This window comes from Molossus molossus, unplaced genomic scaffold (genome assembly GCF_014108415.1).
Source record: "Molossus molossus isolate mMolMol1 unplaced genomic scaffold, mMolMol1.p scaffold_m16_p_1, whole genome shotgun sequence".
Lineage (NCBI taxonomy): Eukaryota > Metazoa > Chordata > Mammalia > Chiroptera > Molossidae > Molossus > Molossus molossus.
The window spans coordinates 50,061,594-50,074,535 of NW_023425344.1; the positions used below are offsets into that span (position 1 = coordinate 50,061,594).

General features: G+C 39.9%; 1 pseudogene; it reads left to right on the forward strand.

Moving 5' to 3' along the window:
• The first annotated feature begins 5,871 nt into the window (after positions 1–5,871).
• Positions 5,872–7,092, forward strand: LOC118616187 (annotated as a pseudogene).
• The last annotated feature ends 5,850 nt before the right edge of the window (positions 7,093–12,942 follow it).

Sequence of the window (12,942 nt, forward strand, 5' to 3'; positions counted from 1 at the left end):
GCCCACAACCCGGGTATATGTCCTTACTGGGAATCAAACTGGCAACCTCTTGGGGCATGGGTCAATGCTCAAGCACTGAGCCACATAGGCTGGACTACTCAAATTTTTAAGAAGGTCAATCACAAGATCAAATTTTTCCTTTAGCAAAGAATTCTGACAGCTAAACATAAATTGGCATACAAAGGCAAGAATTTAAAAGAAGGAAATATGATTAAAAATGTGTATTAGTAACTTAAACATGAGACCTGCCCTGGCCAGTTTGGCTCAGCGGTTAGAGCGTCGGCCTGCGGTCCGGAGAGACCGGGGTTCGGTTCCCGCTAAGGGCACGTACTTCGGTTGCAGTTTGTCCCCGGCCCTGGTTGGTCGTGCGGGTGGCAGCCACTCGATGTGTCCCTTCACGTCGATGTTTCTCTCTCTCTCTCCTTCCTCTCTCTCCCTCCCACTCTATCTGTACAAAAAATGTAAAAAATATCCTCGGGTGAGGATAAAAAAAAAAAAAAAAACATGAGACCATAATGGCCTGAAACATAGATTGAAAATAGTAAATGTGGGGTTTTCAAGATGATGGCAGAGTAGATGGATCTTTCTTGCACCTCCTCCCAGAACAAAACTGGAAATAAAACTAACCTGGGAAATAATCACCCTGAATTATTAACTGAAGACTATCTGAAGAGGAGACTTTGGATGAAGGACTGGCAGAAGAGGCCACTGCAAGACTGGTGGGAAGGGTGGTGTTGGCCTCACTCCCATGTGGCAGGCCAAAGTTGCAGAAGGATATCTCAGCTGCAGGGAGTGTGGATGGTTATCCTGAGAGGCATGAAGCCTTAATCCCAGACTAGGCTCCTGAGTCTGGAGTGCCAGAACCAGGAACAGGTGCTCATGTAGACCCAGCAATGAAAGGTGGCAGGTTTCTGTCTGCCAGAGAGAGGTGGAGTCTGCTGAAAACAAACTACTTTTTTAAAGGGCCAACACATGAGATTTTCATTTCAGCCACTTACCTTGGGCTCCAGCAGAGGGAAGGTGGTGTGGACTGGAGTTGTCTGAGGAGAGACTGGAGTACGTGGCTTTGGGGAAAGACATGAGGGAACAGCCACCAGGATACCTGTACTGGGTCATCCCTGGATACCACAGCAGCCATTACTCTTGAGAGGAGCAAGCCCCTCCCACCAGCATCAACCTTGGGGGAAGCAATCACCCCTCAGGAATCCCACTTGCCCCACCCTGTATCTTAAGCCCTCCTGAGGAGACAGCCCCATAGGCCGGGGTATACAAGTTTGGTCCGACTCAGAGGGTGTCAGTGACCATCTTTGGGGCAGGGCCATTTCACCCACTTTCCCAGGAACCTGATTGGCACTTTTCCCTCACAGAAGAGCCAATAGAAGCACCCTCCCAACCTCTGAGCTCTGGAGGCCCCACTCGCCTGTCTAATAGGCGCTGTACCCTGCCGAGGACAGCGAACAAGTATAAGACAGAGTGTGGCTCTGGGGCAGGGGAACATATTCACCATCTTACCTGAAGTCTTAACATGACCTCCACTTCATGGTAGATCCGAGAGGTCCCATCCTCCTGATACCACCAGAGGCTCCAGAATCTGAGCCTTTTCAGTGACTAAAAGTGGCAGCCAGCAGGTGGAGGCAGGCCGAGGTGGATCCTGGGTGCCATGGGATGTTTGCGGAACCCCCCACCCTCCACCTTGTACTGGTAAAAGCCAGCTTTGGAGAGCACCTTGGTCCTTCCTGGGTGCAGCCAAGCCCAGCGGAGGCAGTCACAGACTGTGGATTGCTTATAGCTTTGGAAAGGTTGCTGAGGGCCTGGTGCGAACAGTGTCTGACATTGGCTTGCACTAGAGAACCTTCTGGGAGGCCCAGAACTGGCACACAAAATGGCCAGATTCAGACAACATCAAAGCAGGATCCAACGCGCTTCACAAATAGCATATCCAAAGGGAGAGTGCAGCTGGCACTAAACTCTGCTGAGGCAAACGCTGCTTTTTTCTTTTCCATTCTTTTCTTGTTTTTCTTTCATATCTCTTATTTTTCTCCTCCTTTTTTTTTACTTTATTTTTTCTTTTATTCCTTTCCCCCCATGTTTTCTATATATTTTTCTTTTCATATTTTTTTCTTTTAATATTTCTATTTTTCTTTTCTCTTATTCTCTGTTGTTGGTGGTTTTTTGTTTTGTTTTGTTTTGTTCTGTCAGCACCTGTACAACACCTTTCAGGACATGGTCAAGGTTGAGCCTTACAGTCAGTCAACCTGAGGGTAGATCCTACCCATGAACAGGCCAACATCAGTTAAGACCCAATTACAATAGGAGGGCCCACATAGCCCATACAAGGGACATTCCTAGAGCATCCAGCTCAGGAGATCAAGGAGACTGCACCACTGGGTCCCACAGGACACCTACTACATAAGGCCATACCATGAACACGGGAAGTAGTAGCTGTTCTATCTAATACATAGAAACAAACACAAAAAGACAGATAAAATGGGAAAAAAGGAGCCCCAAATGAAAGAACAGAAGGAATGTCCAGGAAAAAAGCTAAATGAAATGGAAGCAAGCAATTTATCAGATATAGAGTTCAATGTAATGGTTATAACTATTCTCAAGGAACTTAGTGCAAATTACAATAAACTTAGTGGAAACTACATCAGTATGAAAAAGGACATAAAACCATAAATAAGTAGGAGTCAGAAATGAATACCATATCTGACATCAAGAATGCATTGTAAGCAAGACTTCCAGTCAAGATGGTGGTATAGATAAACACAATTAGTGGCATTTTTATACATTACCAATTTTTATGTATCAGAAAGAGAAACTAAGAAAACAATGCCATTTACTATTGCAACAACAACAAAATAAGGTTCCTAGGAATAAACTTAGCCAAGGAAGTGAAAGACCTGTACTTGGAAAACTTTAAGACATTGAAGAAAGAAACAGAGAAAGTTACAAATAAGTAAAAGCATATACTCTATTCATGGATTGGAACAAATAACCATTAAAATGCCCATACAACCTAAGCAATCTATATATTAAACACAATTCCTATTAAAATACCAATGGCAAATATTCCAAAAATTTATATGGAACCAAAAACGATACCAAATAACCTCAGCAATCTGGAGGAAGTTTCAGGAATCACAATACCCAATATCAAATGATACTACAAAGCCATTGTAATTAAAACAGTCTGCTACTGGCACAAGAACAGGCATATAGATCAATGGAACAGAACAGAGACCCCAGAAATCAACCCACATCTTTATGGTCAATTAATATTTGACAAAGGAGGCAAGAGCATATGATGGAGTAAAAACAGTTTCTTCAATTAATGATGCTGGGAAAATTGCACAGGTATATGCAAAAACATGAAACTAGACCACCAACCTATACCATACACAAAAATAAACTCAAAATGGATAAAAAACTTAAATGTAAGTAGCAAAACCATAAAAATTCTAGAAGAAAACAGGCAATAAAATCTCAGACAACTCTTGAAGCAATATCTTTTTCTGATATATATCCTAGGGCAAAAGAAACACAGGAAAAAATAAACAAATGTAACTATATCAAACTAAAAATCTTCTGCACAGCAAAAGAAACCATCAACAAAAGGAAAAGGAACCCACTGTATGGGAGAACATATTTGCCAATGTTATATCTGATAAGGGGTTGGTTAATGTTTAAAATATATAAATTACTTATGCAACTCAATTCCAGGAAGACAAACAATTCAATTTAAAAATGGGCAGTGGGCCTGACTGGTGTGGCTCAGTGGTTGAGCATCGACCCATGCACCAAGAGGTCGCCAGTTCAATTCCCAGTTAGGGCATATGCTCAGGTTGTGGACCAGGTCCTCAGCAGGGGGCATGCAGGAGGCACCAATTGATGTTCTCTTTCATTGATATTTCTGTCTCTCACCCTCTCCTCTCCTCTCTTTCTAAAATCAATAAAGAAAAAAAATAAAAATAGGCAATGGACTTGATTAGACACTTCTTCAAAGAGGACATACAGATGGCCAACAGACATATGAAAAGCGTTCAATATCACTAATCATCAGAGAGATGCAAATTAAAACTACAGTGGGGTATCACCTCATACATTCCAGAATGGCTACCATCAATAAATCAGTAAACAACAACTGCTGGCAAGAATGTGGAGAAAAGGCAACTCTAGTGCACTGTTAGTGGGAATGCAGACTGGTGAAGCCACTGTGGAAAATAGTATGGAGTTGCCTCAGAAAATTAAAAATAAAACTGCCCTTTGACCCAGTAATCACAATTCTGGATATCCTAAGAATCCCAAAACACCAATGAGAAGGAATATGTGCACCCATATAGTCATAGCAGCGTTATTTACAATAACCAAGACCTGGAATCAGGCCAAATGTCCATCAGTAGATGAGTGGATAAAAAAAGCCGTGGTACATTTACCCAGTGGAATACTATGTGGCTGTAAAAAGAAGGAACTGTTACCCTTTGTGATAGCACAGATGGTCCTGGAGATTATTATGCTAATTGAAATAAGTCAGTCAGAGAAAGACAAGTACCATATGATCTCACTCATATGTGGAATATAATGAAGAAAATAAACTGACCAGCAAAATAGAACCAGAGACATGGATTTATGGAACAGGGTGACAAATATCAGAGGGGAAAAGGGTGGGGGTGGGGGACTAGATAAAAGAAGGTGGAGAGATTAGCCAAATAACATATATGCATAGCCCATGTACACAGATAACAGTGGGGTGGAGGCCAGGGGAGGGGGAGGGTGGGGCCTGAGAGTAGGTGGGCAAAGGAGGTAATATGGGGGACAACTATAGTTGAAATTTATGATTAGTGATTATATCTGAGACTAAAAACAATGTATAAGAGCAAAAATGTGTGGTTTGTACAAAGATGTAAAGAAAATGATTTCTGCTTGAAAGACCAAAAAGCTGATAATATCATTAGATAAAATATTATATACAAGATTAACAGTAGGTTTAGGAATCAAAATGATGATTAGATTCCCCCCTCCCCAAAGAGAATAATTTAGTAAGACAACTTCATTGAAATGTGTATACACCTCTTAGATATTCAGACTTAGGCAGATGATTATCTATCACTCCCTCTACAATAATAATATACATCAAGGTAATTTCTTTTACATTATGACACTCAATTAATAGTTTGTACCTTCTACTACATCTTAGTTTTTTCAGAAGAGCTGTAAATTATGATGGTGTACTCATGGTGCACAAACTTTTATATTAGTGGATGAATTTTGGGGGAAAAGAACAATTTTTTTCATCTTGCATAACTTACTTGAGATGGCTTTGTGAAGAACTGTAGTTCATTTTGTGGTTTGTGTCTGTGCATGTGTGAAAAGCAAGATTAGAAGAATGAATGTGATATTACAGACTGAGAGATTAGAGTGCCAAGAAAAATGTCATATCTCATTCTGTATGTGTAATAAATATTGACTCAGTATCTCCTATAATAGCATCTCTTTATTGAGGTTGGGTTGTAGCTACAACTTGACTGGGGAAAAATGGATATTCAGAATCTTGAATGAAATTTCAAACATCAATACACATTTTACAATAAACAGAAATCAAGAGCTCTCCTGGGAACACTATTTACCTTGCAACATTCTTAGAAGAGATTTTGCTCATATTCCAACAACCCAAGTAAAAGATGGTCTCTCTAGAAACAAGAGCTAGGACAGGATAAGACAATGATTGATCCCCACCTGCACCCCCAACTCCACCCCCCACAGTGAGCTGCGGTGACCCAGGTGGCAGCAGGGCTTTGTCGACCCTAAGCACACAAATGATCTCCATCCTGAGTGTGAGACCCCCGCCAGGCCCACCTGCCGGCACCCACCATGAACCCGGCCAGTTAGAGCAGAGAGGCAGGCTCTGGCTAGCTGCTCTTCACTAGCTTCAACCAGGACATCACAAACCTAGCTATTGGTAGTTAAGACTGGTTTTAACTTTTTTCTCCCTTTCTTCTGTGGATAAACTGGAACAGACCTATGACTGCACTTGATACTGAAGACAGGTGCATTGTTGAAATATTGTTCTCAAGCATCTTGGTAGCCCTTGTCAGCCTCAAAGCTCCTAGGAAGCTATAATTAGCCACTTTAAGAAAGGAACTGAGATCTGCAACTCCAAGGCAATACGAACTGTGAAGTTAAACCTGCAGACACTCATAGTGTGCCTGAAAGAGTCTCTGTGTATACCCATGAAGGTACTGCTCACCATCAGGGAGATCCCCAAACCCATGTGTGATATCCATGAACAGTGACAGCTGCTACTTGACAAACTCTAGCAGCACTACCACCAGAGAGGTGCCAATCTTCAACACCCTTAACTGGAAAGCTGCCAACATAATCCTGGCTCAAGACAGTCCTTGAGCCACGCTGTCTTTCAATGCCAGTGGAACCAAACTTGCCACTGCTTCCAAGAAGGAAACCATGCTTAGGGTATCTTTCATTCCAGATGAACAGAAAGAGGAGTTAAGAGGTACGTGAGCATCTGCTCCCTGGCTCTCAGCATGAATGGCATATTTCTCCTCCAGCCACCCTGAGACTGTGCATCTCTTCAAACTTGAGCTGGTGCAGGAAAAACTTTGGGAGGAGCCCACCACCTGGACTGGGTACTTTTAGAAGGCGCTCATGGCTTCTGCCAGCTACTTGCACTCCCAAGTAACAGAAATTTTTAACCAGGGTAGAGCTTTTGCCACAGTCTGTCTGCCTTGCTGTGGCCACAAAAACATTTGTGCCCTTGCCACAATTCCAAAGATTCCCCGATTGCTAGTGGGAGCTTCTGACGGGTACTTGTACATGTACAATCTAGAGCCCCAGGAAGGGGCGAATGTACCCTGATGAAGCAGCATAAGTTGGATGGCAGTATGGAGACAACCAATGAAATAGACTCTGCCTGTCTTGACTAATCCTTAGTAACTCAGACCTTAGTCAAAGCCTACACCTATGAGATGGATGTGGTGGGCTGTTTGGAAGTGGGAGCCAGTGCCCTGCAGCTGGAGGAGGACAGCTGGAGGAGGACAGCTCGAGTATCCTCCCATGATTCTTTGGATGGACTGAACTTGACCTGTGAACTCTGACCCCAAAGCAGAGAACACTGGCTGACAGAGAACTTAATGTTATGCTGCTCTGAACTTTGATCTGAATTGGGAGAGTGAATGGCAGAGACTTAAAAAAAACAACAACAACAAAAAAAAGATCATAGCTGTAGTCTCATTCCCTACTGTTGAGAAATCATGGTTTCATTTCAGTGGCTTTAAAAAAAAGGTCTCTTGCCCTGGCCGGTTTGGCTCAGCGGTTAGAGCGTCGGCCTGTGGTCCTGAGAGACCCGGGTTCAGTTCCTGCTAAGGGCACGTACCTCGGTTGCAGTTTGTCCCCAGCCCTGGTTGGTCGTGCGGGTGGCAGCCACTCGATGTGTCCCTTTCACATCGATGTTTCCCTCTCTCTCTCTCCCTCTCTCTCCCTCCCACTCTATCTGTACAAAAAATGGAAAAATGTCCTCGGGTGAGGATAAAAAAAAAAAAAGGTCTCTTTCCTCAGTCCCTATTGATTACTAAGCACAGTATTGTCATCATATTTATCTATTACTATCTCTTCCTTCTTAATACTATTTCCTTCCAAAATTCCTAACACCATTTCTTTGAAGACTTATAATGTGTTATTCAATTTTCTTTATTTCAAAAATTCTACCATCATGCTGGTGAAGGACTAACTCAATTTTTGAGTCCTCTCATTTCCATGGTCTCTTTTATGCTGGTGACCCTTACTCTATTTCTTTTGCTGTTTGCTGAGATTGAGACCTTGTATTATCCAAATGACTACTTTTTAAAAACAATTGTCCTATTCCTCAATTACAGTTGACATACAATATATTAGTTTAAGGTTTACAACACAGTGATTAGACATTTATAGAATTTATGAAGTGATCACCTCGATAATTCTGGTGCCCATCTGACACCATACCTAGTTATACAATATGATTGACTGTATTCCAAATGACTTCTAAAAATTTCCACCAGATATTGCTTTGATTCCTTGAAGTGAATAAATCTGAAAAAGAACATATTCATCTTAAAAAAGTTGTCCCTCCACATCATTTCTTATTTCAGAGCCATCATTATTCAAATGAACATACAAGATAGAAATCAAGTAGTCCACTTTAACTCCTCTTCCCTGAATAGTTAATTCCTTTCACTTACCAAACCTTTGAATTTACCCCAAAGTGTCTCATGAAAGTACCTTTATCTCTCTACCATACTAGTAAATACCTTTGTTCTGATCTTAGTTATGCTTGTGAGGAATACTAAAGCAGTCTCCCCAGTGATCTGCATGGTTCTATTTTTCTATGCCTACAATCCATTATGTACACTTTAATCCTACTGGTATTTTAAGGTGCCCCTTAATTCATGTCATGCTTCAGTTAAAATTCTCAAATGTTGCCCTGGCCGGTTTGGCTCAGCGGTTGGAGCGTCAGCCTGTGGTCCTGAGAGACCCGGGTTCGGTTCCCGCTAAGGGCACACCTCGGTTGCAGTTTGTCCCCGGCCCTGGTCGGTTGTGCGGGTGGCAGCCACTTGATGTGTCCCTTTCACATCGATGTTTCTCTCTCTCTCTCTGTTCCTCTCTCTCCCCCCCACTCTACCTGAACAAAAAATGGAAAAATGTCCTCGGGTGAGGATAAAAAAAAAAAAAATCTCAAATGTTATGTCCATATGAACTAATATCACTTAGAAGATTCGTGATGTGGAAAATAGTTTTGGAGATGCAATCCAAAATTTGCAGTAGCATGTCACTGTTAGGAGGTTGTATTCTTTAAAGGCTATCAGGAGTCCTATCACAAGGGATATACAAAATCCACTGTAATACTCTGAGTAAAATTTTGGTGGGTTTGCTGTGCAATCCTCCAACAGACTAAAAAATAGGTAAATATGGATATGGAATTCAATATCCCAATATGTTCAGAGTAGCCATATTTCTATTGTTTTCAAGCCTCACATAACTCAGTGGGTCTTCCTAAAGGAAACAAAGATTAAGTGGACCCAATTAGCACACAAGTTAAAAAGGGCAAATTTCACTATTAACTTACTGTTAAAGCTATTATGGGAAAAATAAGTTTAGGTCCTCCAGAATAACTTTGGGTTACAAACATAAATAGAAAGGGGGCATTAAATAATATAAGAAGGAAGGAGGAAGAAAGGGAGGGACAGATGGAAGGAAGGAAGGGTGGATGGAAAGAAGGGAAGGAAAGAAAGGGAAAGAAGGGAAAGAGAAAGAAAAAGAGAGAGAAAGGAAGATGGAGTAAGGTAGAGAGGATAGGAGAGAAAAAAATAGTTAGGTCTTTCACTACAAGGAAGTCAGCCAAAAATTTAAGAACTCCTACCTACTGATTGATTTAAAGCTCATTCCCCCTGCCCCAATTAAATAGAAAATGATAAATTAGTTGTGCCATATTTGTAAATCACTACCAGTGATTTTCCAGTGCTGTCAGGGATGTATCCTGTCTTCATCTTGTTATATAGTATCTGGTTGACTCATATACTTGAAGAATTTTTGAATATTGGTCCATTTTGTCCTCCTGAGTCAAATCTCATCACATCTCCTGATGGGCCACTATACTTGTAGCAAGAATTCTAGGAGTATTTTACACCCTTTTGGGATGTGAAGAAAACATATGTATACATGCTACAACTGCCATACTTCCTTTAATTTATATTTCTTGAAGGAAAACATACAGGTAGCTTGCAGACAGTTAATCCTATTAATTTTAGGATTGACTATTTGCAAATTACCAGGTCAAACACTTATATGCACCAAAAAATATTCTTTTCAACTAAATTAAAGAGAAAACTCAGATTAGAATTATTTTCTCTTTAGGATTCTAATCAAAGTTGGTGGTGAAAGACACCCCAGGGTAGAAAGTCTCCTTTTGGAGTTATCATGTTTTAGTGTTCAAAGTTATGTCTGAGGTCATACAGATTCATGTTTTTAATTTGATAACAAAGTTATTCCTGAGGACACTCAGGATGATATTGTCAGTGACTGATGAGAACCCCATCTCACAGCATCTTAGCCAATGTATTTATATCCTCTAGATGCCTTGTTTTCTGTGCTTCACATTCTATCTTGACTACCAAACCTATAGGTGATTTTGATTTCTAAGACATTTAGGCAACATGCTTATAACATTTACCAAAATTTTATATTTAAAGGAGTGATTCACAATAATAAATATGAATATATCCAATGAAAGAGAATGAAATGGAATAAAAACTTATAAAAATTATTGCATAAGGTTTATTTAAAATGTTATACCTGAGTTATTGTGGATCAAAAGAGTGAATTATAAGTGACTAATTATTATTTCATTTAGTTATTATTCACTTACACTTGAGTTATAAATATAATGTACTAATCTATAAAAATAGTTAATACTCAGTAGCTTATTTATTTTGACATACCAAATATATATTTTTATTTAATGACTATATTTTCTAATATTATGTAGTAATTTAAATGAGATTGTTTTAATTTAAAAGAATTCTTGGAATTAGCCTGAACACATGGTCAAATGTAGATGAAGCAAAAGTCAAAGGGAGAGGGGACTTCAGTGCTTAGCAATTCCTAATATTTTAGATATCAGAAATTAGGAAGATGGGTATCTAGAGACAACTTTTACTAGGTGTTTTAGGTGTGACCATGTCGCTAAATCCTCAGCAAAGGCAAGTGAGCAACCTGTGTACAGTATCTTGATCACATGACTTAAACAGGAAAATGTTCTTTACTTTCTTAATGTCTTGAGTTAGATTATAGGTGTCCCTACCTAAGTACATAGACAAGAACAGCACCCTAACGGATGAAGGGACACCAAAGTAATGAGATAATCAATGCCTTTATACCTGGTTGAATTTTTCAGTAGAGATTTCTTCCTTCCTACAACATTTATATTGGAAATATACCTTTATGCAACATGAAGCATGGTAGTTTACCTGTCTTTTTACTGCAGTTTATTTATTTTTATTTTCTCTTTTATTGATTTCGGAAAGAGAAAGGGAGAGGGAGAGAGAGATAGAAACATCAATGAGAGAACATCTACTGGCTCTCTCATGTATGACTCCCTTTGGGGATTTGGCCCACAACCTGGGCATGTGGTCTGACCAAGAATCAAACTGGCGACCTCTTGGTGCATGGGTCGATGCTCAACCACTGAGCTATACCAGCTTGGCTTTACTGAAGTTTATACTGCGGAGTCTATTATTTTAACCCAAGTAAAAGATAAAGGTACTTACAACCAAGGAAAGCCCATGGAGGTGAAGAGTAGGGTGCAAATTCTAGATATACAGGGTGGGGCAAAAGTAGGCTTACAGTAGTGAGGATGCAAAACATAGAGTTTATTCTTATATTCTTATTTATTAATTATTGTATTACTTTACATATGAACAACTGTAAACCTACTCTTGCCCTACCCTGTACTGTGAGGTAATGCTGACAGATATTGTTAGACAATTGAAAGAGAGAGATACATAATGAGACCAGTATTTTTTCCTGAGTCCCTGGAAGGACTGAGATGATTTTTAATTGACATAGGGATGATTTCAGGAGAACTTGTTGGGTAGGGTAAGAGCAGGAGCTCGTTTTCAAATAGTACATTTGTAAAGTATATGTGAACATCTTAACATAGATAAAGAATAGCAGTTGGTCTTATAAGTCTGCAGTGCAGTAAGATAAAGACAAGAAAAGTAAATTTTGCTTAGTTGGTTGGAATGTTGTTCCATACACCAAAAGGTTGCAAGTTTGATTCTTAGTCAGGGCGCCTGCCTAGGTTATGGGTTTGATCCATGGTAGGGCACCTATGAAAGACAGCCAATCCATGTTTCTTTCTCTGCCATTGATGTTCTCTCTCTCTCTCTCTCTCTCTCTCTCTCTCTCTCTCTCATTGAATTCACCTCACTAAGGGCTTATCTGGCTACTTTAGATGTTATATCCTCAATTTGTTAATAGAGATATCTCTCTACCTCCTTCTCAATATGGCCCCACTTCCTAGGATTCTAACTAGCCAGAAGCTAGAAGATTGCACTGGTCACCTTCCATCCTAGAAGATGCATCCTTTTTCTCCATAGAAGTAGTTAAATTTCAAATAACAATTATCCCTCTCCCAACTCTCTGTAGTACTTTTGCCAGCCTCACAAACCATGAGTACAAAGTCTTAGTAAAAATCATGTTATTGATATCAACATGTGTATAACCAGGAAACATATTTATAGTAAAAAAAATGTAACAAAATCTAATATCCACACAATTTGCTGATTTTACCTATTAGCTAATGAAAGCTTTTTAGAGTTTTAGCTGAGATGATCCCCTATTAAAGGATGCAGTGTATGCTTGAAATCATGCCCTAATACATGATGCCTTCAGTATTTTAATTTGAATACATGAGTTCAGAGTTCAGGGGATTGAAAGAGAATGGGTCTCCTTACAAGTTTGTTTTTCATTATTTACAACTTGGAGTCAGGCAGTTTGGAAGTTGACTAGCTTGTTTTGCTTAGATAATACACTCTAGGTCCCTGTATGTCATCTCAAAGCATAAGAGATCTTTCTTTCTTACAGCTGCATATGTATATGTACCACAGCTTTTTTATCCACATCTATTAACGAACACTTGGGCTGTTTCCAGATCTTAGCAATTGTAAATAGTGCTGCTATAGGAGTACATATATTCTTTCTGATTGGTGTTTCAGGCTTCTTAGGATATAATCCTAGAAGTGGGATCACTGGGTCAAATGGCAGTTCAATTTTTAATTTTCTGAGGAAACACCATATTGTTGATCCAGTCAGAGAAAGTGTTACTCTCCTGGTTATGGTGATTGTTTCAAAAGACCAAAGATAAATTAGGTTGCTGATACATGATAAAGTGTA